This window comes from Lipophrys pholis (genome assembly GCF_963383615.2).
Source record: "Lipophrys pholis genome assembly, chromosome: 1".
Lineage (NCBI taxonomy): Eukaryota > Metazoa > Chordata > Actinopteri > Blenniiformes > Blenniidae > Lipophrys > Lipophrys pholis.
In genome coordinates, this window is record NC_137635.1 from 12,877,390 (window position 1) to 12,883,584 (window position 6,195).

General features: G+C 41.8%; 1 long non-coding RNA gene across 1 annotated transcript; it reads left to right on the forward strand.

Moving 5' to 3' along the window:
• The first annotated feature begins 801 nt into the window (after positions 1–801).
• On the forward strand, positions 802–5,909 carry LOC308107355. Its single transcript, XR_013935211.1, has 3 exons — positions 802–1,024; positions 2,708–2,995; positions 4,360–5,909. It is a non-coding gene; the product is annotated as an uncharacterized lncRNA (long non-coding RNA).
• The last annotated feature ends 286 nt before the right edge of the window (positions 5,910–6,195 follow it).

Genomic DNA, 6,195 nt, shown 5'->3' on the forward strand with positions numbered 1-6,195 from the left:
TAGTGTTGTTTCGGAAAAGGTTTGAGTTTACACAGCAGCATTTTGAAAATGATATCCGCTTTACACGGAAACAACAGGAAGACTGGAAATGATGCAGTGAGCATGTTAGGACACTAGTGGGTGCCATTTGTTTTTGTAACAAAATGACACACTAACAATGTTGAGAGCACGGACAATCTAGTAGACAGACGACCAAGTTGTACTGCGACTACTGTCAACTATAAAACTACCAAGTACCTTATTGTCAATCGACTCATCACGCATGTGCCGAACTGTTTACCACAGCTGCCGTAGTGTGCATGCACACGAGCAGTATTTCAGAAAAGTTGATTTTTTTTTTCCCGTTTGCACGGAGTTGGAACATTTTCAAAAAAAAGTTCTACCTTTGAAGTCGTTTCCAAAAAGTTGCATTTTCAGCGACTGAGCACCGTTGTCGTGGAAACAGACACCCAAGGCGCAATGAAAGTTTTGCGTTGGCACCTTGTCAGCTGCAGTGACTTTCTGTGACTCTGTGTACAAAAACAAAAAAAAAAAACTCGCACTTCAATAATTTTATTTCTGTCTGATGTTAGATTACATCCCGAAGTGGATTCGGATAAAAGGAACTCTGAGAGGTCAAATATCCTTCTGCCGTCAGCACAATCGCCCCTGTAGAGACCATCTCTGTAATAGTGTCCATTGTCATTTACAAGTTTTATCATTTGTACTTCGTCAGCGCGGCTAACCTTCCCCTCTACACGCACTTTTATCGATCACACCCTCGATAAGTCTTCAAATAGCTTGTTTGTGAGACGCAGAATCACTCACTTCGGGGGAAGTTCACTTGGTCAAACCTGTTAAACCTGTAGACACACCTGATCTGTTCATGTGATCCGAGCCGTTCGTCACAGTGTGTGTTTGAGAGAGTGTGTGTGTGTGAGCCAGAGGTGAAGGTGTGCGTGTGTGTTTTGCTTCCCTCTGAGGAAAGTCTACTTACAAAGAGACGAGATTCAAGCTGACAGAGAGGCGACTGTGAAAGCAAAGGGTAAGACCATTATTCTTTTCCTCTACTCTTAACGGCCTTCTCGCACTTCCTCCCCGAGACGCCTTCACGGACGAGGAGGGCGACGGAATTTCATTACTTATGATTGAAAACCGATGGAGTTTTGAAAGCCGAATGAGATGGAAAGGTGCATTCAAAATGCCAGTATACCCTCTAGATGCCAGCAATCTAATTTACTGTCAGTGTTAATAAATGGGGAGCCACCGGATGGCACGGATAAGTTGTTATTTCACCATCAGGGTTATCACTTAATATCTGATAATGTCTGCGGAGAGCAATTGTATCCGACAGTTAAAACAGGAGGGGGGCCTCAACTGGGGCGGGAGGAATGATCATCAGCGCGGAAAGATTGTTAATCTGTCAAATCAATGTGACTTCACTCAATGAGGTCTTCATAAAGGGACTCAGGTTTAGTGTTAATGATTCACACGGGTGAGAGGAGTTTTCTCTTTAATAAAACTCTTTGTTTTCCATCTTTTCGGAAGGATCTGTTGATTCAATAGTCCACGGAAGTGTCTTGTAAGGCTGATTCAGCTGTTGGATTAACCCTTTATTGGGCAAGAACCATTGTTTTGAAATCCAATCCAAGTGAATCCACACTAATATGTGACAATATGCACAGTGTGTGAGATGAGTCATGTTTATGGTCATTTATTAGATATTTCAGGACACTAGTTTGACACAAAATATTTGAATAATTTTTTTTATTTAAATCTCCGCGCTATAAACCATGTAAAATATGTGATTTTGGTCATTTTTGCAACTTTTTAGGCAGGTTTGATTGCATCAAAAACATCGTGCACTATTTATATAAGTACTCATTGTCTCATAATTGGTTTGATGTTTTTAACAGTTTAAATAAGGATGTCAAACATTAAGGCCCGTGGACCAAAACTGGGCCACAAGAGGCACCAATCCGGCCCGACAATTCACCGAGCAAATTGTTAATATTTCAAAGAAAACATTGATTTTCAAACAAACGAGATACTGGTGATGATGCCATGAAAGCCAGCGACTCGCCTCAAAGCCATGAAGTCAGGGTGAGTTTGTAAAAACATGCGTAACACAAACAGCTATAAGAGAAGTTTTTGGGACATTTGACTGTATTTTGCACCAGAAGGTTTCATTAAAATTAGATTGATGTTGAGTATGTAGAAATTGTCTGTGGTACATGTTTGGTTTTGTGGAAAAAACAAAATAGACCTTTTCATCACTTATACTGAGTCACAACAGAAAGACTTTAAAGTTTGATTTTAAAAGTTAGGACATTATTATCCCACTCAAGATGAAATTGGGCTGAATGTAAAAATTGAACTAATATGAGTTTGACACTATTTTGAACAAAAAGCGCCATGCGAAGAGTTAAACTTCCTCTAGGTGGGTTGTTGTTATACAGTCCTACATTTTGAGGAAGCATGTGAAGCAGGAATCTTACCCGGGCAGTTGCAAACATTCCCGAACACTGAGTAGAATAGAGGAAATAATAGGACGAAAACGCCACACACGCCTTTAGAAAGTGGGAGTGCTGAATCATGGTAAGACTTACCAAACAAACGGACAGCGTTACAAGTTCGGACAAGTGGAAGCTGCCATTTTAGTCCAAATAAGGCTGCAGTGTAAAAGCTGCACAAACCGCAAACACATGTCCCGTTGCCATCTCCACAGATCGCCGCGATCCCTCCCGAATTCATCACATCAGACCCGAAACGAGCAGCGGCATGAAAGGCGACGGTGACGGATGGGACCAGCAGTACCCAGACACCAGGCAGTCGCAACCTCCCCCGTACTCCGAGACGGAGGACAGAGGTCAGGAGTCACAGAGCAAGAGCAAGAGCAAGTGTCCTACGTGCTGCCTGAAGTGCAAGGACTGCCTGATGAGCCCCGAGTGTGGCCGGGCGCTTCAGATCTCCAGCGTCATCGCCTTTTGTGGGACGTGCATCCGCATGTGGATGTGTAAGTCTCCAAAGATCGATATCTGTTAAACCGTCACCGTTTGTTCAGAGATAAAACATCCATCCATCAAGTGATAGTCAATTCAGATCTAAGAGTTTAAGAGTTAATACAAAAAAGGAATGATAGAAAGGTCCATTCAGAGAGCAGGCTGTCAAACAAAAGGCCCGTGGGCCAAAACCGGCCTGCAAGAGGATCAAAATCTGACCCAGGAAAAAAACCATTGTAGGAATTTTGATGAACAAGATCAACATTTTGAAAGCTTTTTTTTACGAGTAGTAGAGCAGAAAGCAAGCTCGGCAGCAGAATAACGTTTAAAGAGTTATTTTTTCACATAGTCCGGAGGCAAAGGCATCCAAAAGGGGTCATGCACAAGGGACTCCACAGCCAGGCAAAAGTCCAAAAACACAGAGAGGTCAGAGCCTGAGGAAGCACGAGGGCAGGCGGTAGGTCTTGACAAGGCTGCCATTGTTCTTATTGTCCATCTACTGAGCATGTGCAGAGCAAGTATTTACTTTTTTTTTTTTTTTTCTCTTTTGCCCTTGTCCTGTTCGGCAGCTTGGGGCAACAATATGATGTGATTGAGAGCCTTCGGAGTCAGAACAGTTTTTGGTCTTGCAACAGGGAGAGACCTGGAGTCTCCTCCTGTTGCCTTCTCCGTCAGAAGTTGGCATGGCTGCCGTACACGACCGGGGGGGAACGCACAAAGAGAGAGAGAAGAGAAAAGAGAGAAGAACGTTTGAGGGGGGAGGGGGGAGGGGGAGGGGGATAACATACAATATCCTTGTTGTGCTACATATATTATTTGCAGTTATCACACTGATCCAAATACTTTCCAACTGTTTTTTGATTAAACCAGCCTGAGCAGCTCTATCTAGACAGTAAAATGATTTCTTAGATTAACCAGCCTGAGCAGCTCTATCTAGACAGTAACGTGAAGTAGGAACATGAATTAACAATAAATACGGGGGACCGTATTTACTACGGCCGTGGTGCGCATGCATAGCAGCGTTTCTGAAAAAAAATAATAATTCCCGAATTTTCGAAAAGTTCCACCTTGGGAATTGTTTTCAAAAAGTTGAGTTCTCAGTGGCTCTGAGCGCCACTGTTGTGTAAGCGGGGCCTTTGACATCAATCTTAAAACTTAGAGAACAGTCCAATGTCTTTGGAAGCGTACAATCACCTTGAAATATAATCTTTTAGATGTACTGAAAGAAACAACAATCTTTTTCAAATTAGCGACAAGCGACTGTATAACCTTAATATTTAATAGGCTAAAATATACGATTGATTCCAGCAACAGACACGTTACCATGAAAGCCTTTCATACATGTTTTTAAGTTTTGATCCCTTTATTTCTCTTGCAGAACTGAACCACGGGGCCACAACCAGCCAGTCCAAGGATGTTATTTTTCATCCTCCAGCATGAAAGATTCACACGACACCATTTTCCTATTCAAGACTCTCTTTAATCTCAAGCTGCCTCACGTAAACAAACTTCAGTTGTTTCTATAGTAGTGACTGCGAATTAACGAAAGACACACAGATGTGTGTGTGGAGGTCACTTTAATCTGCATATTTTTGTAAAGAAGTTCACCTTTCCACGCGATCGGATGGATTCCTGTTTGATAGAGATGCTTCGCTACTTAATGAGTACATATTTGTATATTTATGTGTGAGATGTTTTCTTTAATGTAAAATAAATCGAACAATGTGACTCTTGAAAAAGTTGAAAAGACTGTGTATGGAGGGGTAAACACTGTAATAGATACTGGATACTCAATGTTGGAACTTATTTCGACTAACGTTGCTTTAAAAATGAGTGAAAATGTGATTCAACTAAATGTCACAAATAGATAAACAGGAGGAAAAGAAGAAGGTCAAACTAAATCTAATCCTCCACAGAAATGAATACATTGGACTATCTGGACTGGCTCAAGTCATACTGGTCGCACTCGTTTCATTCAATTAAAATCTTTCAGATCGCAGGCATCTACCTCCTCCGGTGTCCCCCATGGCTCTTTCCGAGGCCCCATCTTCTTTACTATGTCCTACCCCGTGGCCATATTTTAAATACTATTTAATATTCAATTTCACCGCCATCCTCCAAGACTGGATTCCTGGTTCTCCCTCAACTTTCTCAAACTGAACAGTGACAAATCAGAGGTTCCATACACACAATGGAAGTGCTGAAACCTGAGACCTCCCACAACGGAAGCCTGTGCATAATGGCAATAGAAGGATTCTAATTCTGAAGTTGTAGGTGTAACAGGAGTTAGACGGGTGAAGGGAGAATTCAAAAGCAGGACAAAGCAGACAGACGACAGCTATTTCTGTTAAATAACAGGGGACGCAAAGAACTCCAGACAGAAGCCCAGTATATGCCGCCGTCGGCAGGTGAAGACAATCACACACTCAGAAACAGGTGAAATCAATGAGCAGCAATCAAGGAGGGGAAGTCAGTGAAGCTGCATTTACACGTACCTGGGTTTTTACAAAAACTGATTTTTCCGCCTCTACTTTAAAAAAAAATAAAAATCTTCATTGACACAGACCTGTATATACACCTGGTTCAGAGCTACTATAAGCATGCCAAACCTGTAGGGGGCAGTGCAACGACAAGCATGAAGCCATGATAGCCAATCAGAATCCTGACGAATTGTGACCTAAATATCCACCCAGCCCCCGTTTAGATGCAAACAAGGGACACAGACTTTATCCGGATCTCCACTGTGGCTGGAGTTTTCAGGAATCATCGTTTGTGGTGAGTCGCAGCTGCGTTTATGTGTAAATTTGTGGCCCAAACGCAGAGAACTATCACAGTTTTTTTTTCAAATACCCGGGTACGTGTAAACGTGGCCTGAGCCTCAAACCAGAGGAAGTGTGAGAACTTAAAAATAAAAGCTTATTATTCTGATGATGCTTCAAAGCCTATTTTTGAATTGTTTTTATGTGGATTTGCCCGAATAACTTTAATATGTTAGATTTTTCCGATAAACATCGAGTTTAAAAATCATGCCCAAAGACAAATGAATGTCAAAATTTGATTTTATATGTATGGCAGGTCTCTCATGAAAATGAGACACTGGTGGAGAAGTGCAAAGAGAGGTGAAATAAGAAAAAGTAAATCCCAAAAAAATCGTAATGTAAAGAATTAGAAAGGAAGGTATGTATGTTTGTAAAGCTGAAGCCACCCGTCCACC